At 45.6% G+C, this 21915-nt stretch overlaps 1 long non-coding RNA gene across 1 annotated transcript; it reads left to right on the top strand.

Annotated features, from left to right (window-relative positions):
* Positions 1 to 18: 18 nt before the first annotated feature.
* On the top strand, positions 19 to 20976 carry LOC122233188. The gene is made up of 3 exons (XR_006210686.1): positions 19 to 162; positions 17428 to 17555; positions 18057 to 20976. It is a non-coding gene; the product is annotated as an uncharacterized LOC122233188 (long non-coding RNA).
* Positions 20977 to 21915: the final 939 nt, after the last annotated feature.

Genomic DNA, 21915 nt, shown 5'->3' with positions numbered 1-21915 from the left:
TGGTGACTGGACCGGGAAGGGAGGGGCGAGGGGAGGAAGAGTGGAATGTCTCGGCTGCGCCTGCGCAGAATCTGTCTTCTGTCTTCACCCCCTTCCTCCTCTCAGCGCCCCCGCTCCTTGCGTGGCTGTTCCTTCGCTAGTTCGGTTGTGGTAGCTGCCCCGGTATGTCGTTTTTGCTATAATCCCTCGCTTTACAATATACGCGCCTTAAGGTCGGGAGAGGAAGAGCCAAGCCAAACACAAAGAGGTTCCCTTATTTTGCACTCTTCTTTACTCTCCCCTTTCTGGAATTTTCTTTGGCACTCAAATATATTAGGGGGCACGTTAGAAAAATTCTTACCAGGCTCAGGGGATAGAGTGCGGATTGGGAATAGGGACACATGGGGACAGATATGCCACTTACGCTCTGTGATTTGGAGAAGGATGCTTTCCTCCTGTCTGAACCTCAGCTCAAAGAACGAGGTGGACTATTTGCCATAAATATTTGATGAATGCCTGCCATGATCCTAGACCACTGTACGTACTGAGGAACTAGAGAGTCAAACAGAGTCCCTGGTGGAATGCACATTGATGAACAAAAAAAAAAACATTAAAATAAATAGGAAATGGCAAACTGATACAGTAATGAAAAGTGCTCTAAGAAGAGGGGCATGAGGGCTTTCCAAGGAAGTGGCATTTAAAATGAGATCAGAGGGGCGCCTTGCTGGCCCAGTTGGCTAAGCTTCCGACTTTGGCTCAGGTCATGGTCTCACGGTTTGTGAGTTCAAGCCCCACCTCCCGCTTTGTGCTAACAGCTCAGAGCCTGGAGCCTGCTTCAGATTCTGTGTCTTCCCCCGCCCCTCCCATGCTCATGCTCTGTCTCTGTTTCTCAATAATAAATAAACGTTAAAAAAAAAACATTAGAATGATATCAAAAGAGTGAGAAGTTAACCAGGAAAGAATTGGGTGGTGGGTTGGGGGTGGGAAGAGGAGTTAGGGTTGATTAGTGGAAAAGAACCAGCATGTCTGGATTTGGTGGGCACAACTTGGCACAGAGATACCTCCCACCACAAATCGGTAGTTAGGAAGCCAGTAGTTGAGTTTACAACATGACGGGTATTGCCCTAACACTTGACTGGTTCTGACAGCAACTCTAAAGTAATGTTATTAACCCCTTTCTATAACCAGACTGAAGCTCAGGGAGGTTAAGTAACTTGCCCAAAGTCACTCCCCTATTAACTGTCAGATGGGATCAGATGGGATATTTGAATCCAACCAGGCCTGCAAAGTGGAACATCTGATCCACTGTGCTCTACAGGAATCTCGTGGGCTGTGGGAAGGACCAGATGGTCTCCTGGAGCCACCAAGCACTGGGAACATAAAATAACGCCAGAACTTTTTGATAGAAGCATCTCTGCACTCTAGGAGGAGCTGGATTCATGGTTCAGGACATTGTTCACTGGATTAACGTTAGAGATAGGGTTGGAAAGAAAGCTAAAATCCAGAACATCTAAGAACCAGCATTTGACTGGTCTCTGGGACTTTAAGTCCAGTCATTGATTTCCTGGAAAGATTTGTCATTTTCAGTGTTCTAGGAAAATGTAATTCATTGAATCAACAGAGGACAATACATGCTTCTAAGGGTGGCAAGAGGATTAAGAGATGGTGGTAGCCAAAAAGTGGAAATAACCCAGATGCCTATCAAGTGACGAGGAGGTAAACAAAATGTGGCTTACCCATCGATGGAATATTATTTGATCATAAAAAGGAGTAAAGTACTGATACATGCTGCAATATGGGTCGACCTTAGTAACATGCTAAGTGAAAGGATCTGGGCACAAAAGACCACATATTGTGCAGGTCTGCTTATCTGAAGTGTTCAGAATAGACAAATCTTACAGAGACAGAAAGTAGGTTAGTGGCTACCCAGGAGCTGGTGGGGGGGGGGTGCGGGGGGAGGGGGGAGAGGGAACAAGGAGTGAGGGCTCACTGGCAAGGGGGTTCTTTTTTGGGATCATGGAAATGTTATGGAATGAGGTAGTGGACAGCTGCACACCCTTGTGAATATACTCAAAATACCAAATTGTCTACTTTAAAACGGTAAATGGTACAGTGTGTGAATTATGTCACAATAAAGCTGTTACAAAGAGAGAGAAATGATGATAATGTTGGAGGTGAAGCTTTTGCACGGTTTCTAGTCTGTCATCAATGCCAGGAGATGGAAGCTGTTGTTTTTATCTGGCTAGGGGGTAATTGATTTACAAATCTGGTCCTCCACTTAACAAAAGCCTTCACATGAGGGTTCCTCTAACAGCCAGCTTCCTGAAAGCATCGAAATTTCTACACATTCCAGAATTTTTTTTGCTTGCAACATTTCAAAAGTTTATTGTATAAAGAGAACAGTACTAGACAATCCATCCACTGAAATTTTCAGACTAGTGTATGTTTTCTGGTTATCTGAGTGGGTGTTTGTTGTCAGAACTTGGGTACTCTGGGGAGATGTCCTGAAATAACTAGGAAATGAGGGTGAAGCAATTGCCCTCCAGAGGAAACCCTGAAGTCTTGAGCCAGCAGTCCAGAGCGAAGATTCACAAAGTCAGCTGAGGGACACAGAGTGGATCCCAGGCTTTGAACCCCTGATGTGCGGCTGTATTATCACATCTTTTTTTTTTTTTTCCATTTTATTTATTTGAGAGAGAGAAAGCAAGTGGGGGAGAGGGGCAGAGGGAAAGAGAGAGACAGACAGAGAGAATCTTAACCAGGCTTCACACTCAGTGCATAGCCTCACACTAGGTTCGATCCCACGATCCTGGGATCATGACCTGAGCTGAAACCAAGAGTCTACGTTCAACCGACTGAGCCACCCAGGCACCTGAAATGTATCAGCACATCTAAGAAAAGACTGTGCCCATTCTGATATGTGGCTGTTCAAACACAAGTCAGAAACAAGGTGAAGGAGCAATAATGACCTATACGGGTCCCAAGTCAGCAACAAGGGAAGTGTGACCTCTCATTGCCTTGCCTAAGGAAACTAGACAGTTGGGTTCAAATCCCAGCTCTGACATTTATCTGTGAGCCTCAGACTCCTCAGTTAAAAATGGAGTTAATGATAGTATAATAGGGTTATTGTGAGAGTTGAACTCGTTAATTCACGGAACTAGCTTTGAATGTACTCACTATTCATAATAACATAGGTATCTGACTCCTTGTGACCGTGACTTCTCAAAGAAAGGTAATCAGTGAGCCTTATGTTTTTATCTATCAACCTGGTGTACTTAGTTAATGGAAGTTCACCTCAGAGAAAGTGACTGCTCTAGAGAGTCTTTGCAGGACCAGTGCTTATGGCTGAACAGGTTGTTCACCGCACAAGGAAGTGAGACTATGCTAAAAACCAGCTCATGCTCCACCCACTCTCCCCAGAGAGAGCACCTTTCTCTAATTCATTCAAAGGCTCCATGTGGCCAACTAGTAGTCCTGTAACAAAATCCAGGGTGGGGGGCCTGACTTGCCTCATGGGAAACTCATAAAGGAACTAAATGCCCCACCCTACCTCCACTCCCACATAGGGCCTCCTATGAGACAGGTTCTTGGTCTCTGCATATACATTTTCCACCTTGGAATGTTGATGACTAATAGTTAACCCTTACTCTTCCTTGATTTACACTGAAAATAATTCTAGGGGTGCCTGGGTGCCTCAGTTGGTTAAGTGTCTGACCCTTGATTTCAGCTCACACCATGATCTCACAGGAACCCCACATTGGCCCTGCACTGACAGGTGCTTGGAATTCTCTCTCTTTCCTTCTGTCTCTGGACCTACCCCACTCATGCTCTCTTTCTCTCAGAATAAATAAACATTAAAAAAAAATTTAAAGTGGGGCGTCTGGGTGGCTCAGTCAATTAAGCATCCAACTTCAGCTCAGGTCATGATCTCACAGTCCATGAGTTTGAGCCCCACGTCAGGCTCTGTGCTGACAGCTCAGAGCCTGGAGACTGCTTCAGATTCTGTGTCTCCTTCTCTCTCTGCCCCTCCCCTGCTCATGCTCTGTCTCTCTCTGTCTCAAAAATAAATAAAAACATTTAAAAAAAATTTAAAGAAAATAATCCTAAAGAAACTAAGATTCTATTCTCAAATTTTACTGGTGTTATAGAGAGAATATTTATCCTCCAGTGAACCCAGGTGCTGTGTATTGCTGGAATAGTTACAGGGTTCAGGATACATCAACCAAAAATATGGCACCTGGACATATTGACTATTTTAAACTGAAAGAATTTGAGAATCAGCATGTTCAGGAAGGATTCTTTGGCCTTCCCTTAAAGCAGGTCATGAGACTCTCATGTAAAAAATGCCTTCCCTATTTCCAGAGGAAAGGAACATCCTTATCTGCAAGGACCCCAAGAGGGTTCAAGAGAAATCAGGACAAACAGGCCTTGCTAAGTTTCCTCAAGTTTCCTCCTCTTAGCTCATACCCCTTTTGTCCTAACACATTTTCCATGACTTCCCACACTTCATCAAACAAGTGTAAAAATACTCAGTTTGAAGCACTTCCTCTGGTCTTCATTTCCTTATGAAGGCTCCCATGTCACATAGAACTTACCTTAAATAAATTTGGATGCTTTTCTCTTGTAAATCTGTCTTTTGTTATAAAGACCCAGCCAAAAACCTAAGTTGGGTAGAAGAAAGATATTTATCCTCCCTTACAAAAGCATTTGCTTACTATTTCCATCTCTTCACAGACACAGATCTAGGATCTGCCTGGGTAACATTTATTTCTCTGCTTTCCCAGGAGCTAAGAAGCAGGCCTGGAAAGCAGGTCAAGGAACAAAGCATTGCAAATTATTCCTAGAAATTAACTACAAATGAGTCTGAACAAAGTCAGGACAAAAAGATATTAATAGAGACACTCTTCATTAATTCATTCATTTATTAAAAAGTGTTTATTGAGCACCTGGTTTGTGCCAGCCTTCAGCAAGCTACCGTATATGAGCAAAACAGACACATTCTTTGTCCTCCTGGAGCTTGGAGTTAATGAGGGAGACAGCCAGACAAAAATGCCCACCAATGAATACATAATATTTAACTGAGTTAGATGCTCCGCAGTCAGGCTATCCAATATGGGAGACACTAGCCACATGTGGCTATAGGGAAATTGAAATATGGCTAGTCTTTTTTTTTTAATTAAATATATTTTTTAACATTTATTTCTTTTTGAGAGGGGGAGGGGCAGAGAAAGGGAGACAGAGGATCTGAAGCAGGCTCCGTGCTGTGAGTGCAGAGCTCAATGGGGGCTCGAATCCACGAACGTGAGCTTGTGACAGCCAAAATCAAGAGTTGCTTAACCGACAGTGAAATGTGGCTAGTCTGAATTGAAATATGCTCTCAGAATAAAATATGTAACACATCTCAGGCTTTGCACCAAAAAATGTAAAATACCTCGTTAATAATTTTTTTATTGATGGTAGACTCTATAATATTTCAAATACACTGGGATAAATAAAATGTCTTATTAAAATTAATTTCACCACCTTATACCCATTAGGGAGGCTACTATAAAAAATGAGTGTTAGCAAGGATGAAAAGAAATGAGAACCCATGTGTGATGTTGGTGGGGATATAAAATGGTGCAGCTGCTGTGGAAAATAGTATGGTAGTTTGTCAAAAAATGAAAAGTGAAATTGTCATGTGATCCAGCAGTTCTGTTTCTGGGCAGATAACCCCAAAGCAGGGTCTTGAAGAAATATTTGCACATCCATGTTCATAGCACTACTCATAATAGCCGCAATGTGGAAGAAACCCAGGTGTCCCTGAAGGGAAGAACAAACCATACAAAGGAAAGAAATGCTGACACCTGCCACAACGTGGGCGAGGCTTGAGGACATTATTGAGTGAAATAAGTCAGTAAAAAAGACAGATACTGTATGATTCCATTTATGGGAGGTACGTAGAGTCGTCAAACTCCTAGAGACAGAAAGTAGAATGGTAGTTGCCAGAGACTGGGGGAGAGGAGAATGGGGTGTGGTTTAACGGGTCGACAGTTTGGGTTTTGCAGAATGAAACAGGTCTGGGGATTGACTGCACAACAGTGTGAACGTACTCAACACCACTGGGCTGTGCACTTGAAAATGGCTAGGATAGTATGTTTTATGTGTATTTCACCGCAATTAAAACTTTTTAAATAAGGGGCGCCTGGGTGGCTCAGTCGGTTAAGCGTCCGACTTTGGCTCAGGTCACGATCTCGCAGTCTGTGAATTCGAGCCCCGCATCGGGCTCTGGGCTGACAGCTCAGAGCCTGGAGCCTGCTTCGGATTCTGTGTCTCCCTCTCTCTCTGGCCCTCCCCTGCTCACACTCTGTCTCACTCTCTCTCTTAAAAATAAATAAACATTAAAAAAATTAAAAAAAAAACTTTTTAAATTAAAAAAACGAAAACATTGAATTTCACCTTTTCTTTTTACTTTTTCAAATTTGCCAAGAGGAACATTTAATATCACACGTGTGGCTCACATTGTATTTCCATTGGTGCTGCTCTAAAGGAAAAGAATTTTGACCTCCAGGGATTTTTGTTTTGTTTTTTGTTTTTTTAAAAGAATAACTATTCACTAAAGTAGTTATGCTCAAAATGTAATAGCGCTTTACATGTTGTGTTTGTGAAACCATTTCTGTTAACAATGTTTATAACCAAAAATTTCGATAGATTACAGATTTATTTAATTGTACTTGTCAGACACACAGTTGATAACCTTGAGGTGAAAATACATCAAAGGCATAGGAGTTCTTATTGCACATGTATCATGGAAGGTACATTTATTTACCACTTTTTACATATTCTAGATGACATTCAAATGAAGATAGTTGCTTCAAAGTGGTTGATAAACTTCTGGTGGTTGATGGATCTCTGGCAACTTTTAACTAAGGAACCTAGTCTGTACTGAAAAGGTAAAGGTAACCAGAAAAGCTTGAAGTGTCTAAACCCGGGTGGGGTTGAAGTCAGGAGGGGTGGAGAGTTTTTGAGGCAGAGAAAACAACTTGGGCAACAGTTTTTAGACAAAAGAGAGCATGGAAAATTCCAGAAAGAGCAATGGAGACTGGAATGCCCAGATAGAGAGGTAAGAAGGCCCAGAGATGAGTCCAGAGGGGCAGACAGGGGCCAGATCATGTAGGGCCTGGAGGTCTTGCTAAGAACTTCCATCTTTATCTGGAAAACAGTGGGAGGCCAGCAGAGAGGCGACAAGGATGCATTTGTCTTTGGAAAAAAAATTGCTCTTGCTCCATCTGTGTGTGTATGTGTGAGTAGTTACTGTTTTTATTTTTTTATCATTTTTAATGTTTTTTTAATTTAATGTTTATTTTATTTTTTAAGAGAGAGAGAAGAGACAGAGCACGAGCCAGGGAGGGGCAAAGGGAGACAGGGAGAGAGAGAATCCTAAGCAGACTCCACACTGTCGACAGAGAGCCTAGTGTGGGGCTCAATCTCACAGACTGTGAGATCATGACCTGAACTGAAATCAAGAGTCGGATGCTTAATCAACTGAGTCAGCCAGGTGCCCCTAAGATTTTATTTTTAAGTAATCTCTACAACCAATATGGGGCTCAAACTCACGACCCCAAGATCAAGAGTCACATATTCCACTGACTGAGCCAGCCAGGTGCCCCTCTTTTTATCTTTTAAACAAGTGAGGCATAATATATAATTAAATATAGCTTAATTTTTATATCTTTTTTAATGAAATTGACAATGTTAAACTTTCTCTGAGTCCTGTGATCCTGGAAAACAGCAACAGTTCAAAAGTCTCCCTAACCTTTGTTTTCTAAAATCCCCCATCTTTGTGTGTTCCTAGAAATGACTTACCCAAAAGGACCACTCTTCCCCATACAATTTATTTATCTATTTATTTATTTTAATGTTTATTTATTTTTGAGAGAGAGACAGAGAGACAGAGTGTAAGCAGGGGAGGGGCAGAGAGAGAGAGGGAGACACAGACACCAAAGCAGGCTCCAGGCTCTGAGCTGTGAGCGCAGAGCCCAACAGGGAGCTTGAACTCACGAACCTCAAGATCATGACTTGAGCCAAAACCAGACGCTTAATTGACTGAGCCACCCAGGCGCCCCTTTCCCATACAATTTAGATAAGGCTCCCTGGACACTCGTTGTCATGACTACCACAAATTCACAGATGACTTTCTTGTTTACTTAACAAAACCAACCACCGACAACCCTGGACTTCCCATTCTTTGCCTCACGAGCGATTAAGATTAGAATTGTTTTGGGGCACCTGGGTGGCTCAGTTGGTTGAGTGTCCGACTTCAGCTCAGGTCACGATCTCACCACTGGTGAGTCCGAGCCCTGTGTCGGGCTCTGTGCTGATGGCTCAGAGCCTGGAGCCTGAATCCGATTCTGTGTCTCCCTCTCTCTCTCTCTCTCTCTCTGCCCCTCCCCTGCTCATGCTCTGTCTCTGTCTCTCTCTCAAAAATAAATAAACATTAAAAAATTAAAAAAAAAAAGATTAGAATTGTTTGTCCCTCCAAAACCAGCCAGACACAGAAATAAACACTTCCTGTTCAGCTAGCTGAGACTTCCTCTGATTGCAAAACAATTCTAGCTCCACATCACCCTACCTGGAACTTGTGTTGCTCCTCCCTATAAGTCTAAGGTAAAGCCACCCTGCCAACATACCTTGACCTTCACACCTGGATGCCTCTCCCTGCTGTGATAACCTGAACAAAAATATCTCCATAATTCCCCTGTGCATTTTTGTCTCTGACAAGATCTTTCCAGGAAATACATTCATAAACCAGAACTTCAGTCGAACATACCATTCATTGAGCATCTTCTCCGTGCAAAGCACTTTGTGGGGCTCTAGATCGTGGGATGGATAAATCTGCCAGGAGCAATACACAATTACCTCTTAAGTAAATTGTTATCCCCACCATTTTCTATACAACAGCTTTCGAAAGTGATATCTTCAGAGAGGCGTTATTATCTCTGTTTTCTTAGCCTCGCTTTTGTCTTCTGTAAAATGAAAATAATAGTCCTACCCTACAGGAATGTTGCAGGGGTGGGGTTGGGTGGTCAATGAGATAATGCAGGAAGTGTTGGCGTTTTATTTTTTTTAATCTTTATTTATTTTTGAGAGAGAGAGAGAGCGTGAACAGGGGAGGGGCAGAGAGAGAGGGAGACACAGAATCTGTAGCAGGCTCCAGGCTCTGAGCTGTCAGCAGTCAGCACAGAGCCTGATGCAGGGCTTGAACTCACAGAGCACGAGATCATGACCTGAGCTGAAGTTGGACACAACCAACTGAGCCACCCAGGTGCCCCAAAACGTTGGCCTGTTATTATGGGCTACGTTGGGAAGGCAGTCTGGTCTTCTGAAAGGAGAGGTCTTGTCTACAAGAAGATGCCCGATCACACTGTGTCTGCCACTCTCTCAGCTCACTTATGAGCCAAGTGGCCAGAAGGCAGACCCTTGCACACAGGTCGTCATGCTTTTGCTCACATAACCCTGCAACCCTGATGTAGCAGCAGCTGTCATTGCCCCATCCAGTTTCCTGTGACCTTTTAGAGGGCTCTAGCCCATTTCCAGCAGTCAGTATCTGCATGTCTCAGCCTGAAGACTTTTTCTAACCCCCTTCTTCCGATGTGCAGAGCCAGCTGAAAGTGACCAGGAATTGACATCCCCAGGGAGCAACCCTCACCCAGTGGCACTAGGGAGTTGGTGTATGGATATCTGTTTTCTCTCGACCTTTGAGTGGAATAATTCTGGGGCAAATGTTTTGTGTTGGATTTTCCCTAGGGAATTAACGATAGTCTCCCACGACAATCATTGGCTCAATAATGTTCCTCCCCTTCCTTGCGTCACTTCTGTATTCCCCTACCAATCTGCCCCCTGCACCTTCCCAATGAAATCTTGGGCTTAAATCATTGCTTCAAGGTCTGCTTCCCAGAGAACCCACACTAACCATCAGGTTCAACTGATGAGACAAGGATTGAGCCTTGATCCAAGATAGCCACCAACTGTGGGCCAGAACTCCACTGTGTGCATGATTATGACTAAGCAAAGCAACTGGATTCTTTTTCTCAGGGAGCAGAGAAGAAAGAAACAAAAGGGGGAAAAAGGAAACAGCAACAGAGGAGCTAGATCCCGTGAGTGGTGGCCTGTGGCATCCTGAGCGAGGCTGGTGGTGGCTCCACCAGCCCCAGTGATGCACTTTCCTGGGTACATGCATGTCTCTGTGCAGTTTCATGCCAGCTTCCACCACCTGAGTCAAAGTATGGTGATGCTCACAGTTCTAGGAAGTGCAATTCACACAGACGTCAGGGCTAGGTGGTGCCAAGTTCAGATCTGTGTGGTCTTCAGCAAATGGCCTAGTGCCTCTGAGCCTCAGTTTTCTCAGTGTTAAATGGGGTAATACTAACATCCTTGTAGGTATGTGTGAGGATTAAATAAATAGACGCTAAGCAACCTGGTCCATAGTTCATGGTCAGTAATAGCTTCATCCCTTACCTGAGATCTTCTACAGGTACTGGCATCTACAAGTAGTTCCTGTCTTCTGGTCACCATGGCGACCCTAGACAAGCTCATAAATATCCACTAATGAAGCAGAGATATTTTCACTTTTCCCTGCTGTGTTTGTCTGTGTCTCGGATAGATTAAAAACTCCCAGAGGAGTCACATTTTAGAGTATGCAGTCTGGCCATTTATAATCCACATCATCTACTGTGATATGGGCAAAAACCATCAACTAGGAAAAATAGAAAAAGTTCGATTCAGTCTTCCCTGAGAACAAAATTGCCTCTATATTTCTGATGGTTTAGGGAACACCTAGAGAGTGGGAATGAGAACAATTTTGGGTTGGTTTTAGAAGGAAGAAGAGCCTTTGGTCAATTGGTGTCATTCAACAGACCATCAAGTAAGGTGCCTGCCTTGATGCCTTTCCTTCAAACTTCCCTTTGGGTTTGTCATTAATTTTGATTCCTCTTGAGCACCTGATCATACCAGGTCCTGAGCTAAGCATGAGGGTCTCAGATATGAAACTAGCCTTGGAACTGACCCAAGGAGCTCACCATCAGCAATAACATTTTCCTTCTTCATAAGATAAAGGTCTTGGACCAAGAGATTTTTAAATCCCTTCTCACCTTGAAATTCTGTGATTTTCATGACTATGAGGTCAATTCTAGGAAGAAGCCCTGTACAGAAAGGCTTTACTTGAAGATAAAGATGAGAGTGGGAGAGAATGGAAATATCATGGATTTTTGCGAAGAATCTAAAGTATTACCAAAATCTGGGGCACCTGGGGGGCTCAGTCGGTTAGGCATCCAACTTCAGCTCAGGTCATGATCTTGTGGTTTGTGGGTTAGAACCTCGAGTCAGGCTCTGTGCTGACAGCTCAGAGCCTGTAGCCTGTTTCAGATTCTGTGTCTCCCTCTCTCTCTCTGCTCCTCCCCCTCTCATGCTCTGTCTCTCAAAAATGAATAAATGTTAAACAATTGTAAAGTATTACCACAATCTTTCCATAAGTTTAAAAGACTATCACATAACTGGGACCCCAGTGTGTGAATAAGCTGCCTCCACTGTTGAGATTCAGAATGTCTGGGCCAGACATCTGTAGTGAGTTCAGCTTTAACACTTGTTTTGAAATGTGAATTTGTTCCTATGCCATGGATGCACTGGAGAATAATCTAAGCATAATACAGATGTTTATTTCATCCACAAGAAACGCTAGGTGCAAGCAGAACCATCCTGAACCAACTTCGTAGTGTCAAATAAAACACAAATCTGGACCGAGACAAGGAGACGCTTTATTTGATAGGTTTTTGCAACGGTGGCAGACGGACAACTACAGTAGGAAAAATTCTCCCACTGGGAGATCTGCGATGCTTTCAAAAATTAAGTGAGGGGCACCTGGGTGGCTCAGCTGGTTAGGCATCTGACTCTGGCTCAGGTCATGATCACAGTTCGTGAGTTCGAGTCCCGAGTCGGGCTCTCTGCTAATAGCTCAGAGCCTAAAGCCTGCTTCCGATTCTGTGTCTCCCTCTCTCTCTGCCCCTCCCCTGATCCTGCTCTGTCCCTCTCTCTCTCTTCAAAAATAAATAAATATTTTTTAAAAATTAGAAAAAAAAGATTAAGCGAAAGGATTTTTCTTTTTTTTTTTAATTTTTTTTTTTTTTAACGTTTATTTTTGAGGCAGAGAGAGACAGAGCATGAACGGGGGAGGGTCAGAGAGGGAGACACAGAATCTGAAACAGGCTCCAGGCTCTGAGCTGTCAGCACAGAGCCCGACGCGGGGCTCGAACTCACGGACCGTGAGATCATGACCTGAGCCGAAGTCGGACACTCAGCCAACTGAGCCACCCAGGCGCCCCAGGATTTTTCTTTTATGGAGAGAATTAATCAAGGCCTGAAAGAACCAACCATGGAGAGAAGGGCATGATCAGACAGAGTAGTTCAGAGGATTCCACTTTTTGAGGGTGGACCAACAAAGCTCAGACACCTAGGGGAAGGAGAGAAAGCTTAACCCAAGTTTGGGTAACAAGCATTTTGTTCCAATGGATCAGTGGGACAAAACAACTCAGCTAATCATTTCTAAAGTAAAAAAAAAAAAAAAAGGGAATTTGGAGGGTCTGTGTCTGGCCTTGCCGCAGGTTAACAAAGGGTCATCCGGGAGTCTTCTCTAAGTCACATGAGGAGGGTGGTTCTTTGCAGTGAGCTGTTTCTGGAACACTGAAAGGAGAAGGGGGTTCTCTCGTCATCCCTGTTTTCCAGCACCATAGGACTCCAGTTAAATTCAACACTGTCGGCAGGATTACACAAAATGCACGCAAGCATATGCTTCAAACATCGCCAGCTGCCTCAGCTCTCCCCCAGATCAGGGTTACAGCTGCCCCTCTGGCTTCAGATAACCCCCTCCCACCACTTGACCATTACTCGCAAGCTTTCCCTCACTTGTATAAGCCAACTTCAGGTCTTCCTCAAGGTAAGGGGCCATGCGTCGTGTGGCATTCATGTATTTCTTAACAACGTAATATATGCAAGACTGTGACATCATTTCTATCAGGTTCCTTTCTTTTTATTAATGTGTCCCTGCAAAAGCTTTTGAGCATTGGGCCCTAAGCCCATTTTCGCCACTGGCCCTGGGGTTTGCACTTGCACTGCCTTTTATAGCACCGGGATTTTCAGGAGCACACATAATGTGACGGCAGAACTGACTGTACTGGCAGTGGGTCCCCAAGGAGCTTCCTAGGAGAGAGAGCACCCCCCGAACAATGCTCTTGAGTGAAGCACATTCCAGGGAACGCGGGTCTCCCACATTCTCTGTGGCACAGATGCAGTCTTGCCGTGCTCCGCTCGGCGGTGAAGGGTTTGTCTCCAGACGGGGTGGGGTGGGGGGATGGCAAGCTGAGATCCAGGGCTACCCCTGCCTGACAAGCCCATGGCTCTGTCTCTCGGAGGGAGTTCCTGAACCCGCCTGTGAAAAAGCAGGAGAGTTTTTCATTGCATTTGGAATTGGAGGGAGTTAATTACGTGAACAAGAGTGTATCTTAAACACCAAAATGAGACCCTACTAATGACCTAAAGAAGCGCTTCCAAACCTTACAGAAAAAGATATTTATTAATCACTCGTGGCCCAAGGCAACTGGCGAGGAGATCTGACTACCCCAGACCCCACCCAGGCTGCTATGAGGGTTCAGGGGGTCCAGTGTCCCTGTACCTTCAGAGGCCGGTGTGCCATGGATGGCTTTGACCCAAGGAGAGGGTAAAAGTGAAGAATCTCACAGAAAGTGAAATCATGGGACCACCACTCAATGGGAAAGGGGAAGAGAGGAAGGGAAGGAGAGGTATACGGCAGTTTTTAAGCTCCTACTGGAAGAAATAAAGCTGTTTCTGTATTAAGGTTACCACACATCCCTGGGGCACCTGGATGGCTCGGTTAGTTGAACGTCCGACTTCGGCTCAGGTCATGATCTCACAGTTTGTGGACTCCAGCCCCACATCGGGCTTTGTGCTATCAGTTCAGAGCCCGGAGCCTGCTTTGGATTCTGTGTCTCCCTCTCTCTCTGCTCCTCCCCCACTCATACTCTGTCTTTCCCTGTCTCTCAAAAAATGAATAAATGTTAAAAAAAAAAAATATTAAGGTTACCAAACACTCCAATGTACCCAGGGTAGTCCTGGTTAATGTGACCCCTCTTATTCTCAAAAGGGTTCCATTCATCCTATTCATATTCCAACAAAGTTGAGACTCCTTAATAAATATTTGGTCAAACTGTGGTATAATAAGAAATATGTCTGGTCTTTGTCCTTGGGATCTAGCATAGAGAGCCTAAAACCCTTGCAATTTCCTGAGTGATAGGAACATCTTGTATTATCCATAATGCCCCCTTTTCAAACACAGCTGAGTTTATGCTAATAAGGTGAGGCTTGGTGGGCCCCTAAAGAGCTTCTGGATGGAGACTGGTCCCCAAAGACACCAGCCATATGATTATAGGGTTGGAACTTTCAGCCTGGGACCCCCTCAGGTTGGAAAAAGAGAGGGAAAGAGAGAGGGGCTGCCGATTGAGTTCAATCACCAATGGATGATTAATCAATCATACTTACAAAGTGGAACTTCCATTAAAACCCCAACATGGTGGGATTTGGGAGCCTCTGGGTTGGTGAACATATCTACGTGCCAGGAGGGTGGCACACCCCACCCACCAGACTTGTGACTGGTGTCTGAAGGGAAGTCAATCTCATGAGACTGAACCCTGAAACTTATGGAGTCTAGCTCTGGGTAGTTAATGTCAGAATAAGACTGAAATATTGGACACCCAGTTGCTGACAGAGAATTAGAGACAGCCATTTCAAGTTTTCATTCTAACCCCCTCTAGAAGACCCAAAGTCTCAGACAAAGGGTTTGACATCTGAGTGGCAGATGTCAAATCGAAAATCGCCCTTCCCCCTCAGCAACAGCGACAGTGATCCTGGGGTCACGTGTCTCCCTGAGATGCATCAAGGCTCCATGTTGCACACGTCCTCAGGCACCACTCACCGTGTTTCATGTGAAGGTGTGGACTCCATCTTCTTTAGCTCCTAGGAAGGAGGAAATCAAGGTCACATTTCTGACACCCTCTCTATCTGATCACTCCTGACGCTGCCATCTCTTCATGATTTTCTTTTCCTTGCTCAGGTAGTAGATGAGAAGTTTTGCAAACCAGCTGGCTAAATAGATGTCTAATTGTGCAACAAAATGCCAGTGCCCTGGGCACCTGGGTGGCTTAGTCGGTGGAGCACCGACTCCGGCTCAAGTCATGATCTCATGGGGTTCCCTGCTGTCAGGACAGAGCCTGCTTCAGATCCTCTGTCCCCCTCTCTCTCTGCATCTCCCCCACTCGTGCTCTCTCTATCTCAAAAATAAATAAACATTAAAAAAAAATGCCAATGCCCTTTGTGGCAAACATCCCACCTAAAGCCTTGTGCTTGTCTTAGTCTTAGGGAGGAAACAAGAGGGTCTCCCTGACCAAATGCTACACTGTCCACAAAGCCAACCACATCCACCTCCCTCAGTCCCCTTCTTATATCTCTTGGAGAGGGTGTGGATCTATCCCATTCCATCTTTGCTCAATAATATTTGTGGGGACTTGCATACTCCGAGGAGGACACATATCTACTATCATGGCAAGTGATGTTGTTAACACATCTGCCACAGAGTCCTGCTCACAGGAAAGAGGGCTGAAGCTAATCAGGTCTCTTAGGAAGCATATGTGAGACTCTACAGAGGCCTCCAAGAAACATTAGGTGGGACATCACTGAGCTCTGGGGTCCTGCATTAAAAATCGAATTACCCAGAGCACCTGGGTGGCTCAGTCAGTTGAGCATCCAACTTCGGCTCAGGTCATGATCTCACGGTCTGTGAGTTTGAGCCCCATGTCGGGCATGCTGCTGTCAGCACAGAGCCTGCTTCGGATCCTCTGTCCCCCTCTCTCTGCCCCTTCCCCGCTTGCTCTCTCTCAAAAATAAATAAACATTTAAAAATTGAATTGCCGATTCGCTCATATACATATTTATGTGTTCATTCAACAAATATTTATTGAGCACGTGCCTGTGTTAGGCACCAGTAATCGCAATCTAATCTAATGAAAGAGAAAGGAGAGGTAATCTTTTTGGCCTGGCCCAAGGTTGTTACCTCCTTCCAGCTTTCCTCAATCCATCCTTCACCTCCAGCTAGAGTAGATCCCCTCTTTCTCTGAGCCCTGGTGGTGGACCAGGACCTGTTAAAGACCTGCGACTGTTCACTTGCAGCCCTTCAGAATGCTTTTTGGCTACAAATAACGGGAAACCCATCCAGCTGTGGCTTAAATAAAGCAGACACTACTGTACTTCATAAGACTAGGAGTCCGAGAATCCAGGGCAGGTCAAAGATCAATGAAATCCTTCAAGAGCCCAGTCTCTTCCTAACTTACAGCTCCTCCTTCCTAAGTTGCTAGGGTTTTTGTTTTGTTTTGTTTTGTTTTCTGTTTTTCGGCTTTTTCCATTTTCACGCATCATCTCAAGGTCACACTATGGCCATAGCAATTATATATAAGTCCTCGAACCAACATCTCACTGAAGAAAGAACTGGCACAAGCAACAAGGTTTTTCGTTCAGAGGCTCTGCCTTTTTTCTAGGAAGGGAGGGCCCCAAGCACACCTCCCCTCTGACCTCTTTGGCCAGAACTGGGGCCAGAAACACTCACGATGAGGGACGGCATTGCCCGGGCTGCCTTAGACATATGGTGACTCACCCCTGGGACTTACTACATCCCAGGGAGAAGGGTGGAAAGTGGGGAAAGCCACTGGGCTTGGAATGGCCAACCTTGACCAGTCAGCCCCTCAGTGCCCCTGAGTCTGCAATGTCTGCACCCTTCTTGCCGACATCCCAGGTGCAAGCCCCTCCTCTCTTCCCCCTCCCAGGAATACGGCCCTTCCCATAAGCTGCTGGAGCCATCCCGTAAATGTTTGTGAGTAAAAGACAACCAGACCAAACCAAAACAAAGTTTGGTGTTACGGAAGGTATGGAGAGAAGAATTTGGAAGAAGAGTGTTTCATAGATTTAGTGAACAAATAGAACCCATAGACCAGTAGCTCTTTGCCAGAAGACCATGAATGAGTGTTCCATGAATCCCGGAAACTATAGGAACCATTTTACATAAATGTGTATATGAAGGTTGGGTAGGGTGTGTCCTTGGTTTCTATGGAATCCCGAAAATTTCTGCAACCACCAAGTCTTGGAAGGCCCGCCGCAAATGGCCTGCGGCAACACTCTCCAATTACCCAGGGGCACACCAGGAGCCAGGGTCTTGCAAGGAAGGTAACCTGACTGGGCAGAGCACCCAAGCATCCAGTACACTGGAATCTTACCACTTCTCCTCCCATGGTCACAGACTCCAGCTGTTCTATTTTCAGAGGCCGGTCCAAAGGGTGTTATCATTCTGTCTTCCAGCACCGTCTGAGAAGAGTCTCTCACCATGACTCACCACCATCCTCCCCTGAACAATGGCCTGTGGGCTCCATCACTCACTCTTGCTGACACACCGGACTGGAAAGAGCTGATTCTAAGCGAGCGGTTGTGTGGGTATATGGAATACTGAGGGCAGGGGCAGAGGGAGGAAGGTGGGCTGGAGGTAGAGCCAGTACTCACCATCCAGATTTACCGCAACCCCGGGGAAGGGAACGGAAATTTATTTATAGACACTGGAGGCCGGTGACCTACCCGTTAAGTTCCAAGTGGCCTCTGATGGCCCAAAGCATATACACAGGAGGGGGGGGATCCGAAAGAAGCCCCTCTTCTCTCCTCCGTCAGTGGGCAGCTCCTTCCCACCTATCAGGATGGAGAACAGGCTGCTGCTGAGTCGGCTTTGGGAGGCTGAGTGAGCTAATTGGAGGATAGCACCCACCCCCATAATTCAGAGTGAGACGAGACACAGAAGAGTTTCCCCTGTTCAGCCTCTCTGGTTTGCACCCTGGTTAAGCCCTGATCTTGTAACACTATCTTGGGAAACATGTCTGGTTCTCAGGTGGTTTCCTTAAAGGGAAAGTTACAAGGCTGGTTTTAACTATTATTCCCAACAGCCTCTGATCACATGAAAGTAACTCTGGGAAGGATCTAGAGAGGCCAGGAGGAGAGACACCTTGGGGGACTAATGAGAGGCCTTCGAGAAGAGGGAAGAGTCAGACTCTGGCCTCTGAACATCTCATACCTATGGTTCTCAACATGGCTGCCCCTAGAATCAGAAAGATTTGCCAACTTCAGGATTGCTTACCCCTTACCTACTGACTCAGAATCTTGCAGAGGATGGGGACGGGCACCTGGACTTTTCAAAAGCTCTCCATGAAACTCTGAAGCAGCTGGTGCTGGAGGTCCAAGATCTGAGCCAACCCAGATCTGCTCCACTGCCTGTATAGGAGATGCCCATTCGAAGGCAGTCCCCACTTCAAAAGGAAAGAAAAGGCCTTCTGAAGCCAGAATCTCTCAAAACAATGGGGTCCAGACCTCAGCCAGGTCCTCTGAGGGCAGCGGATCTCCTGTTTCTAGCTCCTCCAAGCTCGCACGCATGTGTCACCCTGCACTGCCAGCAGCCCCCTCCCCCCCCAAGAGGCATCATTCCCAGAGCCACAAGTCTATGGAGATCCTGTCTGGAAATACCTCTGTCATCTAGTGGCTGACAGACACAATACCAGAAACAGTGCACTTATTATCACCAGAGAAAAAAAAATTGAATGGGATTTCGAATAACCACGGAATGGCTCACACAGTGCTCAGGAATTCATTATCAAAGTTGGCTCCGCTCCTCTCAGACGTGCCTTTGGCACTCTTGGTTCTGAAATTTGCACTCCTAGATGGAGGCTGGGGCTGCAGAGAGCAGGCACCCCGAGATGACGTGGGGAAGGGAAGGGTTCAGAGGTGGGCTGGGTGGTGGTTGCCTAGGGGAAAAAAACGATATCCGCTGGAATTGTTCAGTTACAGTGGCAGAGTCTGTGTGGTTTCAGAAAAAAAAGATATTTCTGAGCATTGATGAAAGCGCCCAGAGTTATAGCTAAGGAATCTTTCTCCAGCTCCCGGTTCTGCTTTCCTCTTCGGGGGCTTCGATCTTGGCCAGGCCCGCCCAATATGGCGGCAGAGACAGTCCCTGTGGCTCCAGGTGGATGGGCTGCCAGCATAGCCTCTCCAGGAAAGCACTCCTCTTTGTCCTAGAACATCCAGCATAAGACTGAGGGTGGGATCTCATTGGCAGCTGTGTCTTCTAGACATTTCGGAGCAAAGCACAGTGGCCGGGCCTGGAGCTGAAAGGAAAGTTCAGCTCCACTCAAACCACATGAATTGGCAGGATGGCAATGGCTTCTTAAGGGAAACCTAAGGTGCTGACATAAAAAGTCGGGGGAGCAGATGCTGGGAAGACACGCAGGAACTCTTCCCAGACACCATAGCAGGAATGAAAAGTGCTTGCTTGCTCTGCCTTCTCTCACATGCCGTGCTCCTCTCTACTATAGATTTTTCTAGATGGCCATTTCTTTACTCTTCTGCACCGGTTATGTGCTTTGGGGGAGCAGCTGTGACGCCTATCATCCTCACCCTAGTAGCTCGGCACCTACTATGGAGTAGATGCTTAATAAATCCTAGTGGAATGATGTAAATAGCACAGAACTGAGATTTAAAAATCCTGGGTCTTTGTCTTGATTCTGCCTCTAACTTGAATGTAGACTTTGAGCAGTGACTTCTCTTCCTTGGGCCTCTTTCGGACATACTAGTTGAGGGTTTGGCAAACTTTCTTTGCAGAGGGCCAGATAGTCAATATTTTGTGCTTCGTGCGCCATGGGGTTCCCAACGACTCAGCTCTTCCAATGACGCACAACCGCAGAAAAAGGCAATATGTGAACAAGCGGGCATTGCTGTGTTCCAATAACATTTTATTAACAAAAAGGCAATGGCCCAAGTTTGGCTCTCTGGCCCTAGCTTGCCACCTGTCTGGTAGATGCTTTTTTCTTTCCTCTGTCTATTGCTGTGTGATAGTCCGCTCAAAAGTTCAGCAGCTTAAACAAACAGCAATCATTTATTTTGCCCGCGCATCCGCAATCCGGGAGACTCGTAAGGTACACCTCATCTCTGCTCCAGGCATTTTCAGCTGAAGAAGCTCCATGGAGGCTGAAGGATCCACTTCCAAGATGGTTCACTCGCATGGTTGGCAAGTTGGCGCTGGCTGTCGGCTGGGAGCTCGTGTGGGGCTGTTGACCAGGGACTTCATACTGCTCCATGTGTGCTTCTCCATGGGGCTGCTGGGGCCCCAAAAGTTGTTCTCATCCAACAGATGAGAAGAAGAAGCTGTCAGAGTCATAAGGCCTGAGTTCAGAAGCTGGCACGGTGGTGTGGTGGACTATTGGCCCAGTAGCCACAGAGCCCGGCCAGATTCAAGTGGAGGACACACAGTTGCCACCTGTCAATGGGAAGAATGTCAAAGAATTTGTAGCCACGTACAGTCTACCACACTGAATGCTAAGGGCTCTGCTAGTTAAGATGTCCCATGGTTTGAAGGCTCAGTCTGACCTTGGATTCCAGGAACAACTGTCCAGTTCCCTAAACTGATTCTCTAAGAGCATCACCATACCCCATACCTGAATCCCTCAGGTCCCTTGACCTTTATAATGTCCCTGCAATCCCTCTTCTCCGTCCCCACCGCCACCACCCAGAGCAGCCTGAATGTTGCAGTGAGCTCTTAACTAGTCTCTTGGTTCCCAGGCTATCCATGTCTGCTGCCAGCGTCATCCTCCTAAAGCATTCAGTGCTTGCCTGTCAAATCGCTAGGGACTCCCTCCTGCCACATTGGGCTCCATTTTCTTTCCCAGCCTTACTTCTGAATACTTCTTTCAAGCTGAAAAGCCACATCCTTTGCCTGAAATTTCTAATTCTCTCTTCCACCCTTCTTACTATTGAAATAACCCAGCTTTTTATTTTTTTTTAATTTTGTTTAATGTTTATTTATTTTTGAGAGAGAGAGAGAGAGACAGACCATGACCAGGGGAGGGGACAGAGAGAGAGAGAGGGAGACACAGAATCCAAAGCAGGCTCCAGGCTGTGAGCTGTCAGCAGAGTCCGATGTAGGGCTCGAACCCACAAACCGTGAGATCATGACCTGAACAGAAGTAGGACACTTAACCAACTGAGCCACCCAGGCGCCCCGAGACTCAGCTCTAATGCCACCACCTCCATGAAGCATTCCCTTAATCCTTTCCTCCCCTCCCAACTGGTTAGGATGCCCTCACTCTGCACCCAGGGACACCAGTATTACCTTTGGCTATAGCAACTATCACACTGTGCTCATGGCACTTAAAAAAAAGTCCATTTTCCACTAGACTCTTATCTCTTCAAGGGCAGAGATTTGAGCTTTTTCACTTATAATGCCAATGCCTGGCACAGAGCCTGGCATATAGCTGGCATTCAGCAAATGTTTATTGGATGGATAAATGTTTGCTCATTACTTTTTAGGCAATTTTGAAAAACAGAATAGTAAACCTTAGAAGGCAAATAGCACACTGGGGAAAAAGCAAACAGTTGTTATAGATATGGTAAAGAGCTAATCTATCTATATTACGAAGATCCTTTATAAACCAATAAGGAAAAACTTAACCTCAGAGGACCTTAGGCTAAAAACACAAACAGAAAAGAATAAACACAAATGGCCAATAAACACACGGAAAAAACGTCCAACAAAGCCTTACAAATTAAACACTATGCCATTTTATGTTTCATATTAGGAAGCACAAAAATGGCAATACTTGGTTGTAATGAGGTTGTGAGGAAGGGAGCACTTTTATCCACTGCTGGTGGAATATTCTTAAGCTCATTGTCACACGTTCTAAAAGTCTTTTAAATGTGCAGCCCCTCATAACCAACCATTCTACTTCTAGAATTTTAATTCCAAGGAGTTAATTAGTA

This window comes from Panthera tigris, chromosome D4 (genome assembly GCF_018350195.1).
Source record: "Panthera tigris isolate Pti1 chromosome D4, P.tigris_Pti1_mat1.1, whole genome shotgun sequence".
Classification (NCBI taxonomy): domain Eukaryota; kingdom Metazoa; phylum Chordata; class Mammalia; order Carnivora; family Felidae; genus Panthera; species Panthera tigris.
The sequence above is the reverse complement of the archived record's forward strand: the minus strand, read 5'-3'. Positions and strand labels throughout refer to the sequence as shown.